Source organism: Monodelphis domestica, chromosome 8 (genome assembly GCF_027887165.1).
Source record: "Monodelphis domestica isolate mMonDom1 chromosome 8, mMonDom1.pri, whole genome shotgun sequence".
Lineage (NCBI taxonomy): Eukaryota > Metazoa > Chordata > Mammalia > Didelphimorphia > Didelphidae > Monodelphis > Monodelphis domestica.
The window spans coordinates 169,257,618-169,270,389 of NC_077234.1; the positions used below are offsets into that span (position 1 = coordinate 169,257,618).

General features: G+C 35.5%; 1 long non-coding RNA gene across 1 annotated transcript; it reads right to left on the reverse strand.

Moving 5' to 3' along the window:
• Nucleotides 1-503: 503 nt before the first annotated feature.
• Nucleotides 504-6,832, reverse strand: LOC130455804 (uncharacterized). Its single transcript, XR_008913937.1, has 4 exons — nucleotides 6,401-6,832; nucleotides 6,190-6,302; nucleotides 4,866-4,992; nucleotides 504-2,208 (listed from the first exon to the last, which is right to left on the reverse strand). It is a non-coding gene; the product is annotated as an uncharacterized LOC130455804 (long non-coding RNA).
• Between the last annotated feature and the right edge of the window lie 5,940 nt (nucleotides 6,833-12,772).

The following is a 12,772-nucleotide window of genomic DNA, read 5'->3' on the forward strand; positions in this document are numbered from 1 at the left end:
TTGAGTAAGTAGATTAGTTTAGGTAGCATTATCATTTTAATTATTTTGGCTCTGCCCATCCATGAACAAGTAATATTTCTCCAATTATTTAAAGCTTATTTTATTTATATTAAAAAGTGTTTTATAATTATGTTCATGTTGTTTCTGGGTTCATTTGGCAGCCATACTCCTAGCTATTTTTATTCAATCTATGGTTATTTTAAATGAGTTATCTCTTACACTCTATTCTTGTAGGACTCTGTTGGAGATATATAGAAATTTTTATAATTTATATTTTTTCTTTTATATCTTGCTACTTGGATAAAAGTATTGATGACTTTAATTTTAGTTGGAATCTTAGAATATTTAAATGGAAGAAAATATGCAACCGATAATTATGCCTTTGACTATGAATAGAATCAATTCACCCATAAAATGGAAATAGATGTCAGAATGTATTAAAAATTAAAACCCAAAAATATGCTACTTTTAAGATACACATTTAAAAATGAGAAACACACATGGAGTAAAAATAAAAGGATGGAGTAAAATATATTATGCTACAGTTGACAAAAAAAATCAAGGGTAGCAATAATGACCTCAAAAAAACTAAAGCTAAACTAAATCTAATTAAATGAGATAAACAATGAAACTGTATTATGTTAAAATGTAACAGATAATAAAACATTTTCAATGCTGAACCAATAAGAAGCAAATTAAAGCAAAAGCTAAAGAAGTTACAGGTGGAAATAGATAATAAAAGTATGATAGTAGGTCACTTTAAGCTTCTTCTCTCAGAACTAGATAAATCTAACCAAAAAATAAATAAGAAAGAAGTCAAGGAGATAAATAGAATCTTAGATTAGCTATATATGATGACTATTTGGAAAGAACTGAACTGTAATACAAAGGAATGTACCTTTTTTTCAATGGTAAACAGTACCCGTACAAAAACTGATCATATATTAAGACACAAAATTTTTATAGTAAAAAACAAAAAACCAGAAATGTTAAATGCTTCCTTTTGAAGTCATAATGTAATAAAATGTATTTAATAAGGGATCATGGAAACAGAACAAACATTAATTTGAGTCTAAATAACAATCTTAAAGAATGAGTGTGTTAAAGAACAAGTCATAGAAACAACAAACAATTTCATTTTAAAAATGATAATAATGAGACCACCAGCTAAAGCCTTTGGGATACAGCAAAAACCATAATTAGAGGAAAATTTATTTCTCTAAACATATCAATAAAATAAGAACAGATCAATGAACTGGGCATACAATTTAAAAAATTGAATAAGAACACTGTATTGACTCTGATATACTTCAAGTCAATTGATTTACTTCCAACTGTCTCTCCTTTTCTCTTTTTCAGTTCCTCTTTCATAGCTCTTATTCGTTTGTTTGTTTGTTTTTGTAAGGGAAATATCATCCCATCCTTTTCATCTTACTCTTTGCACTCTTTATATGTCCCTATTCATTTCCCTAATAGTGAAAAACTTCTAAAGCATTTCCAGTTTAAGATATTTAGAGTATCTCAAGTATCATAGTTATCTTAAGTTTCTTCATTATTGCCTTCTCATATAGTAATATAAGCTGTTTGAATTTACTGATTCTCTTGAGTACTTGAGTTATCTTATGTACTTTAAGTACTTTACAAATATTACATTTCATAAGTACCTTAAGTATCTTAGCTATTACCTTTGTATCTCTCTATCTCTCAGAAATATCTCTATCTCCAAGTATATTCTTTATTACTATAGGCAACCCCAGTATCTCCTTTATTATAACTAGAAATATCTCCTAGATTATCCTTTTTATTACACCTTCCTATCTGGTAAGTTTAACCCCATTGATTCCTTGAGTACTTTAAGTATCTTAAGTACCATAAGTATCTCTTGTAACATAGAGATCTTAAGTATCATGATTATCACTTTCTTATGTAGGAATGTACTTTTTTTAAACCCATTGAGCTTAGTTTTCTCTTTTTTTTACCTTTTTATGCTTATTTGAACTGCTAATTTGATCATCAATTTTTCTATTCAGTTCTAATCTTATCATCAGGAATCAGCAGTCCTATTGCTTTAAGTATAAATTTCTTCCCCTGGAGTATTATGCTCTGTTTGGCTGGGTAGATGATTCTTGGTTGTATTCCTAGATCCTTTACCTTGAAGAAGAGTATATTCAATGCCTTCTAGTCCTTTAATGTTGAAGCTTCTAGGTCCTGTTGTAAAAAGTAAAATTAATATACAATAATTTAAAATATATTTTATAAGATTTATTAATAATCACTAGAAGTAACAAAATAAAAAAGTAACAAAGCAAAACCACATGCCCATGGCTAATCTACCTGTTCAAACAGCTTGATCCACCAATGTCCTGACCTAAGAAGAAAAGAGGTCTAGACACAGAACTCCCCCCAATTTATCTTCTGTCCATATCAGCACGTAATGACAGGAAGTCAGTGGGCTCATGGGAAATGTAGCTCAAAGGCACAAGATTTCCAGTTGCACACTGTGTAATCTTGACTATGGCTCTACAGTATTTATTCCCCCCCCCCCAAGCTGTTGAAAGTATTTTCTTCTTGGCCTGGGAGTTCTGGAATTTAGTTATAATAGTACTGTGAGTTTTTAATTAGAGATTTCTTTTGAGAGGATGATTGATAAATTCTTCCAATTTCTATTTTGCTATCTTATTTGATGACATCAGGGCAATTCTCCTTGATAATTTATTGTAATATGGTATCCATGCTATTTTTTTATCATGACTTTCAGGCAGTCTAATGATTCCTAGGTTATCTCTCCTGGATCCATTTTCTGGATCAGTTTTTTTTCCAGTGAGATATTTCAGATTTTCTTCCATTTTTTCATTCTTTTGAATTTATTTTATTTTTTAATGATGTCTCGCGGAATCATTAGCTTTCATTTATCTAATTCTAATTTTTAGGGAGTCATTTTTTCTTTTGGATTTTCTATTTCCCTTTTTAGGAAATTTTTTCTTGTTTGAGATTTTGTACATTTTTTACAGAGCTATTTTCTTCATGAATTTTTGTTCTGTTGTTTACTTTCCTATCATTTTCTTTTCTAATTATTCTAAATTTCTCATTAGTTTTTTGATCCTCTTTTAGTGCTTTTTCAGGAGTTTATTTTGAACTTGATATCCTTTCACATTTTCACTGGAGGTTTCAAATGTTTTCATTTTTGCATTTCTGCTCCCTTCGGAGATCATATTTTGGTCATTTCTGTTGCAGAAAAAGTTTTCTAGTTTCAGGCTTTGTCTTTTGCTCATTTTGGGAGACTTTTTTTGGTGATTTTTTCCTATATGTTGAAGCTCACCTCCATTTTTGGAGTAGAGGGAGTACTGTCCTGAGCTTGTATCATGGTCTATTTTGGTGCCTAAAATTGACTTGGCTGTCCCTTGAGTCTTGGATTAGGCATTTTGCAGAGGGGATCTTTATGGCCTCTATGGAAAAATTTGAAGCTGGTTCCATCCAAATGCCTTTTGTGTAAGATCACACTGGGTTTTGCCCTCTCCAATCATAGCTAAACCTTATTGGGGTGAGGCTGGACCTGACTGGGCTCTACTATAGCAACACTGAACTTGGCCACACTCCTTCCACTGATACCTCCATTGTATCACTTTGGTTTCCTCACTTCTGCTGGGGCCAGACTACAGCTAGAATACTACTTCACCCTGCCTTATGGTGGTTCCATTGTTGCAGGATTTGTTTTAAGGCATTTTTTATGGTCATCTAGAGATAGGTTTCACAGGCTATGAACATTCCTTACTCCACCATCTTAGCTCCTAGAAGCATAATATATAACATTCATTTGTTCTACAACTCTATCAGAGAGAGACTTAAAAAATGTCTATCTCAAATCAAAAGCAAGCATCATATATATGAAGATACACTGCAATATTTCCTAATAAATACAGAAATAAAGCAAGAATGCCTTCTCTCTGTACTGCTACTTGATATTGTTCTCAAAATGCTAACAATAGCAAAAAATATAAGATAAAGAAATTAAAAGCATGAATGTAAGTAAAGAGAGGATAAAATAATTCTTATTTGTTGATGGCATGATGATTTACTTAAGAAACCCAAGGGAATCAGCAAAGATACTAACAGTGACAATTAATAGCTTCAACAAAGATGTTAGCTATGGAATAACCTCTTAAATTTCAATGTATTTTCTACAGAATAATAACAAAACCAAAAAAGAAGTAATAGGAAGAGAAATTCCAATCCAAATAACAAAAAAAAATACCTCAAATATCCGGGAATCAATCTATCAAAACCCAAAATTTTAAATTAATTCATTTAAAAGCATTCCTCTAAAAGAAATAAAGAATAATTTAAATAGCTAGATCAATAATCAATACTCATAGCTGAGCTGTGCTAATATGATAAAAACAATAACACTATAAAAACAAATTTTCATTTTTAATGCTATAACAATCAAGAGATACTTTACAAAACTTTATAAAATGGTAACCAAATTCATTTGGAAAAATAAAGATCATTAAGGGAATAAAGTGAGGGGGGTTAGCATTTCCAAACTTTTATAAAGAAGTAGTCACAAACATCCTCTGTTATTGGTTTACAAAATAGCGATGTATATTATTGAACAGACTAAACAAAGGAGTATCTGAAATAATTAGACCCTGTAAGGCAGAGTTTGAGAAACTGGAAAGCATGAATTACTTGGGAAAGAATTCTACTTTTCAGAAACTGCTGGAAAATCAGAAAGCATCCTATCTGAACTTAAACTTAGACTAAGGCCAAATACCAGAGCCTTCCATATATTCTAAATGGATATATACCATTAATAAAATATCATGTTTTTCAAAAGGTAAAAGAGAAGTAAGTACATTACATACCTGTGATAGGTCTGGGTATTGTTGCTATATCTTTTTCAGTCATGTCCTACTCTTCCTGGCCCCATCTTGGGGTTTTCTTGGCAAAGACACTGAAGTGGCTTGCTGTTTCCTTTTCCAGCTCATTTTACTGAAGCAGAAGGAGAGGCAAACAAGGATAAATGACTTGGCCAGGGTCATACAACTAGTAAGTATCTGAGGCCAAATTTGAACTCACAAAGATCCTGGATTCAGATTTGGCGCTCTATACACCTGGGAGATATATTTTTCAACCAAACAAGGGATAGAGGAAATTATCAAAGATAAAATAGAGATCTTTAATAAAAGTACATGAAAGGTTAGAGGAAGTTGCAAAAAAATCTGCAAAAGTAAAGCTAATGCCATCATATAAGAATGGAAACAATTAAATGGAGGAAAAAATCTTTCGTATCCAATTTCTTTGATCAGGATTCTGGATCCAAGATCTAAACAGTTAACCAATACACAAAGTAAGTTCTGCTATCATTCTTGCTTTGAAAACACTCATTTATTCCAGTATTACAGATATATTAGGGAACAGTGACAACATCATTTGAATTTTGCCTTTGTTTATACTTTGGTAGGAGAAATAGTGAGAAATCAGAAAATTACACCAGGAAGTCTGGGACCAGTGTTAGGGAGGTGGAAGAAGAGTTGCCTGGCTGAGGTTCCCTGGATTTTCCATAGAGCTGAGCTGGCCTACTTATGAGGGTAGAGGAAAGAATCAACTTTCTCATTCCAGTGTGAGAAGGGAATTTCCCTTCCATTTCTTTTGAATTTGGGTCGATCAGCAACCCGGGAATTGATCCTGCAGGTACTGCCCCCCTGGGTGGTGCCAGGCTCATTGAGGAATAGTTATTGTTTCCTGGGTAGTGATGTTAGAGAGCTAGTGGGTGTAGTAAGGATTTCTAAGATGAGACCCAGCAGAAATGGGGGGGGGGGCTGTTTTCTGAGGCTGAGATTCTGAGGTGGAAACAGACAGAGTTGTTGGGCTCTGGATTATTAGGCTAGGAAATTCTTCACCTCCTTTCTATAGTTCTCTCTTCTTTTCTTTTTCTTACTAATAAATCTAGCTATTAACAGTCTTGTGACTTAAGGGTTAATTACAATTTTGGCTACCATCCATTCTAATTATTACATAGGCAAGCAGTGAACTAGTGTCATTATAACTTTATTTATGGAACTCAGGGAGGGGAGGAGTAGCAATTGCCAGATCATGCTCCCCAAACCTTCTCCCACCCCAGTTACTATCAAACATATCAAACAGAAGCTGGGCATGATGAGAGGGACAAAGTGGTCCCCTAATTACCTCATGCATATATTTTCATACTTTTTCCATGTTTTTTAGTTTTGATTATTTTTTCTCTTCCTCTTATTTCATTTTTTCTTTAAAAAATCACTTCTGTTATATGAGAGGGCACTCTGGAAAGGGAAGGAGGGAAATATTGGGAGAAATTAGGTTATGTAAAAATATTAGCTATAGATACGATTTAAAAAAACAAAGAGCTCAAGCATCATACCATAGTTTCTATGTTCTACCAGAATTCTTCTAAATTGAAATCATGGATAGTAGGAATATTTCAGTTTTTTTTTTCTCAGTCAAGAGTGAGTGTATGCACTCCTCCATCTTCTGAAACTACAAAATACAAGTCAGTGTAAAGACATGACTATCATTCAAAAATCAGCAGATAAAATGTGAAATCTGCAGCAACATTCCCAGTGGAGTTGTGTATATAGAAAATAAATACTACTAAAACAGAATAAAATAAATAAAAAATTTTAAATTAAACAGTTTAATTAATTTAGAATATTTTCCATGGTTACATGATTCATGTTCTTTCCTTCGCCTCCTCCCTCCCCACTCCCATAGCCAACGAGCAATTCCATTGGGTTTTACTCATATCATTGATCAAGATCTATTTCCATATTATTAATATTTACAATAGAGTGATCATTTTGTTTTAAGATATCATTGTCGAAGCAAAAAAATGCTTCTTCCAAAAAAGTACATAAAATTTAATTATATAATTTAAACTAAAGAATAGAAATTTTATATAAAGCCTTTAATAAAATACCCCCAAAAGCAGTCCTAAATACATTCTAAAGTTCAAAAGCATCAAAATAAAATAAAAACATATTTTTATAGAGATTATCTCTAATGCAATGACAGAAGATCTTGCTTAAAAGAAATACAGGGAATACAAAGTAGAAATAAAATAGTATTCCAAATCACAAAAGTAGAGGGGGGCAAAGAGGGGAAATAGGAAAAAAAGGATAACCATGCTTGTTGGATTGGTAAATAGTCACCAGAGCTGTAAATCACTTTACTCTCTCCTTTCACCTCTTCCCTCACATAATCCACCTCCACTCCAATTATTTGATTATTCAGAAATACCATACATGGCTACAGTAGAAGAAAGGATCTGGGGAATTGAACATGCCCTGTAGTGGAGGAGAAATTGGTCAGGGGCTCAGCTGCAAAGATTGAGAGAAGAACTTAGTTTGGAAAGAGATAGGACCCTGAGAGAAGGGCAGGTCTCCTACATCTGAGAGGTACTGACTGTGATATAAAAAAAGAAAATTATTATTGAAGAACCTTATGGTGGACCCAATTTTGTGGATGGGGCTTTCGAGGGCCCCTTCCTCCCTTGGAATATGAATGAGTTTCTCCCTACCTATTTATTCAGCCTTCTCCCTTCCGGACAACTGTTTTCCACTTGGTGTAAGGAAAAACAATCTAGGAATTTAAAGTTATCCAAAAGCAAAATGAGCAATCTTGGGATTTAGTGGAAACCTTTTATTGAAAGGACAGGTTGCCCCTCCACTCCCCCACATACATACTTTTTAAACTTTGGCTATTCTTTGTATTTCATTTTTGTGTTTATATTATATTCTCCTTGTAAAATGGAAGGTCTTGGAGGACAGAGATTATTTTGCTTTTGTCTTTCTATCCCACCCTCCACCCCATATAGAACCTTTCACAAAGTAGGCGGTTAATGAAAACTTGTTGAATTAAATCTAACTCCCTTTGACCTAAGTTGTTCCACTATTAACCAAATCAAGAAGCATCAATTAAACACCTATTGTATGCCAGACTAAGTGGAAGAGTCTATACCTAAGAGGATACAACTTGTATACTTCTAAGTACTAGATAAAAGACTATGGTTAGGTATTGGGGACAGGTGGGAGTTAAGAGGGGCACCAAAACCTGAGGACTTGGGGAAGACTTCATTTAAATGTGGTGCTTTAGCTGAGCCTTAAAAAAAAAGACATGGGAATTCTAAGGCATAAAGGTGAGGAGGGCATGCATTCTGAGCATGACTAGGAGGATATTTCAACAGAAATAGAGAAGTTTAGAAGATGATTGGGCTTGAGAGGGAAAACAGTGGCCATGTTGAGTTCAGGATGGTGTAATGGAAGGATTTGGAGAAGGGATAGTGATGATGAGGAGAAAGAGGGAATGGGGTTGAGAGAGTGAAGAGATCCTTCTTCTCCTCCCTTCCTTCTGGGAGAGGAGGAGATAAGCCAAATCCTGTCTCCTTGAAAGGGGAGTATGTCTCCCCAGAGAATGTTTGCTGGGAGATGGAGGTCAGGACACTAGAGAGGGAATGCCTTAGTGGGGTGACAAGATGCCCCCCTCAGAGGAGGCCAGGGCTCCTGAGTTCCAATCTATACCTGAAAGGCAAGATGATTTCTTATGCCTCAGCTACCACCAGGGACACTGACAGTCCCTTTCAGGGTCTTAGGACTACTCAACTGCCCAGGAAAGATGTCAGTTCCTTGGTTCAGGCAATTTTAAATCACTGAAATCTAGAAGTCAACCCCCTTTTGGGGAGAGGTATAACCCTCCTCACATCTTCAATCCCCTTACCTATGTTGTTTAGAGACTGACCCAGATCTAAATCTTAAATATCAGGTGATTTGGGGGGGGGGGTTCAAGCAGGGAAGGGGATGTCAAGGATGTCAGGTAGGAAAGCGGGTAAATAGGGAAACCCTACAAATTGTCCCCTCTAGCAGGTTGGCCCTCCAAAGTCTGGGGGGTTCGAGGCTTCTCAGCCTTGACCCTCTTCCTTGCCAACTGCCTTTTAGTCCCTACTCTCAGGCTAACTAACTCTTGAATATATTAATCCAGGAACAGGTAAGGGAGAGAGAGACAGAGAAAGAAATTCTTGGAAAAGATCTGTGGGTGTTTCCCTTCAAAAGTCCCAATCCACAGTCCCACTGAGGTCTTCAGACTGCTCTCATAAAGAGTTTGATTGGAGGTATTCAGGGGTTCAGAAGGAGCAGTAGATCTCCAAAGAAACAGGCTTCTTCTCAGCCTAGGAAATGTACCTCCCTCCTCTGGCTCCCAGCAGGAAGTGAAGTTGCCAGTTGGACCTTCACGCTTCTGATTCTCTCCTAGAATTCTCAGTTTTTTCTTGCTCCTCCCCCACTCTCTCTTCAGCTAGTCTCTGTCAGAGACTGGTCTCTGCTCGACGTGGAATGTCTCTTCTCTTCTCTTACAATGTCTATGGAGCATCAAAATGGAAATGTTTGTTAGGTAATTGATGATTTAAGAATGGTGGTCAGGAGAAAGACTGGATCCGGAAGTCATCAGTGTCATAACAGTAATCATACCATGATAAAGAGAAAACAGACAATGTAATATGTCATTTTATTATAACATTACATTAATATAACACAATTTGTTCAATCATTCTTCAACTGATGGGCTGAAACTTCTTTTACAAGTCTTTGCCACAAAACTGTCATGAATATATTGTTATACATGATATCTTTATTTTCTTTGGGGCTTGGGGTACATATCTTGAATTCTCTAAGATGAAGAATATGAAATTTAGTCATTTTACTCAAATAATTTTAAATTGTTTTTGCAGTTCCACAATAGTTTATTTGTCTACCTATCCAAAGATCCTTTAGATACTGTTTTTAGGCAAAAGGAAATCATTAAAAATTTTGAGTAAAGGAGTCACATGATTAGATTTTTAAGTAAGGTAGATTAATTTGGTAAATTTGTGAGAGACAAATGGGAAAAAGTAATGGTTATAATAAGGACCTCTAAATTGGTGGTAACATTGCTAATGTTGAAGAAATGAAAGCAAGAAATGTTTATATTTTCATGATGACAAAGAATTAGAAAGTGAGAGGATGTTCAGCAGTTGGGGAATGCTTGAACAATTTGTGGTATATGATTATGATGGAATACTATTGTACTCTAAGAAATGACAAGCAGAATAGTGTCAGAAAAACCTGGGAAGATGTCTATGAACTGATACAAAGTGAAGATAGCAGAAAAGAACATTGTGCATAATAACAGCAATGTTGTAATGATCATCAAATGTGAAAAACTTAGCTACTTTAATCAATAAAATAATCCAAGACAATTCCAAAGTACTCATGATGAAAAAAGCTATTGAGTTCTAGAGAGAGAACTAATGAACTCTGAGGGCAGGAGGAAAGGAAGGAAGGAAGGAAGGAAGGAAGGAAGGAAGGAAGGAAGGAAGGAAGGAAGGAAGGAAGGAAGGAAGGAAGGAAGGAAGGAAGGAAGGAAGGAAGGAAGGAAGGAAGAAAAAATATTAGAAGATAAGAATGGATGAATGTTCTAAGATCATCCTCTTTGTCCAAGACTAACTTTCTCTTCAGTTCTGAACTAGTACCAGCACTTGGGTGCCTTAAATATCTGAAGTCTTGTTGATGTAAACTGATAGATACGGTCAAAGAAAATGAGATAGTGGACACCTGAGTCAGTGTGGTACAGTGAAAAGACTTGCTGCATTAGAATTTGGGGGTACTGGGTTTGAATCCCTACTGAGCCATTATTTTTTTCTACCTGTGTGGTCTTGGGTAAATGACTTAATCTCTCTTCTATAAAATTAGAGTTGGACCATAAAACTTCTCAAGTTCCCTCCAATTCTAAATCTATGACCCTATGATAACTTTCTCAAGAGATGTAACTTCTAATCTATTTAGAAGTTCAATCACTCCCCTGATTCCAGGTTATGAATCACTACCATGATTCCATTCAGGTGGATACTGTAAAGTACATGGTTTCTTTTACCATATTTGACATTTAAAGCTCTTCATGAAACAGATATTTCCTGTTATTCCCCTTAACACATTCTGCTTAACAGACAAATTCACCTATTTGCTACTTTTCTATATATCTTGCCTCTATGGACAGGCTATCCACCATGTCTAGAATGCCCTCTAGATTCACTTCCTCCTTTGCTTTCTTTAAGGCTTAGTGCATGTGCCACTTCCTATTTGAAGTCTTTCTTGGTTCCCCTAGTTGTGGAACTCTTTCCATCTTCAAATTATCTTGTATTTCCTTACATGCATTTTTTAAATATATCTCCTCTCTACTCTCCTACCCCCTCTCTGTCTCCCAAATAAGCTCCTCATTGGCAGGAACAAGTTTTGTTGTTGTTGTTGTTGCTAATTTTTGTCTTTGTATCCCCAATCCCTAGCACCTTGCTTTGCAAATAGTGGGTGCTTAATAAATGTGTTTTATTGTGTGATTAAATAAAAATCAGTAGATCTTTTCCATTGACATGTTGGAATAGACCAATTTACCACTGTTCTTTTCCCATTGCATCTTGCACTAAGAAATAAATACTCTGCAGAAAAGCTACTTTTCCCCTTCATTTCTTTTTTTATTATTACAAGTATATTTAAAAAGTGATCTTTTGGTGATTTAAATGCCAAATAATCTAACAGATTCTCATTTCTAATTGCCTGGGTCATGAGGTAAGTTGTTCCCTTTTATGTGGAGTTAATTTAAAAAACTATTATACCTCACCTCATTGTGATTCCTATTAGCATAGTAAAGAATGTTATTGAAGAAAGATAAAAGCTATAGCTGCCATTTTTATTTTCTGCAGAGGAAGCATAAAGAGAATTAAAATGAACTATTCCTTCAGGCATGTGTAAATAGAATTTTGTATCCTTGGACATCATTTCCCAGATTTCCCCTTTCTTTCCCACATTATGTCATTAAATTTGTATAGATAAAAGATGTTTAACTCTGCCCCTCTCTCTCTCCTCCCACTTTTCACCATCCAGGCAGCTCCTTTTTTGCTCAGGCTATCACTATCCTTTACTTCAAGTTTTTATTAATAAATCTTATAAAAATATAATACTTGGAGTAATATATGTTAATTTTTAATCTTATATTTCTGGCTACAACTTTGGAAACGAATTCTCAATTTTTTTTTAGGATAGCCTTTTGAGTAAAGGGTAAGGAGGTTTCCCAGTGCTACAGACTTGCCCATCACAAAAGTGGATAGCAGGGACCAGCATCTCCATCCACTGCTGTTCTTGCCACTGCTACTGCCTCTGCTGCCACTTACTGCTGCCAATTAAGCCTACATGGTCCCCACCCAGCCTGCAGTCTCTCTTACCTGGGACCAGACTTCCCCTGCTATCAGCCTGTGCTGCATCTTTTCAACACACAAGCTGGGGGTTCTAAGAAGCTGGTGAAAAATAAATACCCCTTTCTCTCCTTTCTCTTGATTGCTAAGGCTTCCCAAGCCAATTTTTAAGCTGACTGGGGGCTAAAGTATTACAGGGCCACTGGTTTTACCCCTGTGGGAGGGGGGAAGGGATGGAACTCTTCTCCCAAACATTCCTTGTGAAGCTTTTACTCCTAGGCAGGGCATACTAGGGTAGTGCCACCTACTTACAGGAAGTAAAAAATTCAAGCATGGTCTAATGTCCTGCCTATGTCAAACAGCTTCCATTTCCAGAAAGCCTTAATGAGCTTGTGCAGCTTACAGCTTTAGTATCTCTTTTCTTACTTCTAGAAGCTCCTGGGGGGGAGGGGGGATTCTATGGATTGGATACATTACAGTTGATAGTTTGCATAATTCTGGGATTCAGAGGGGATATTCATC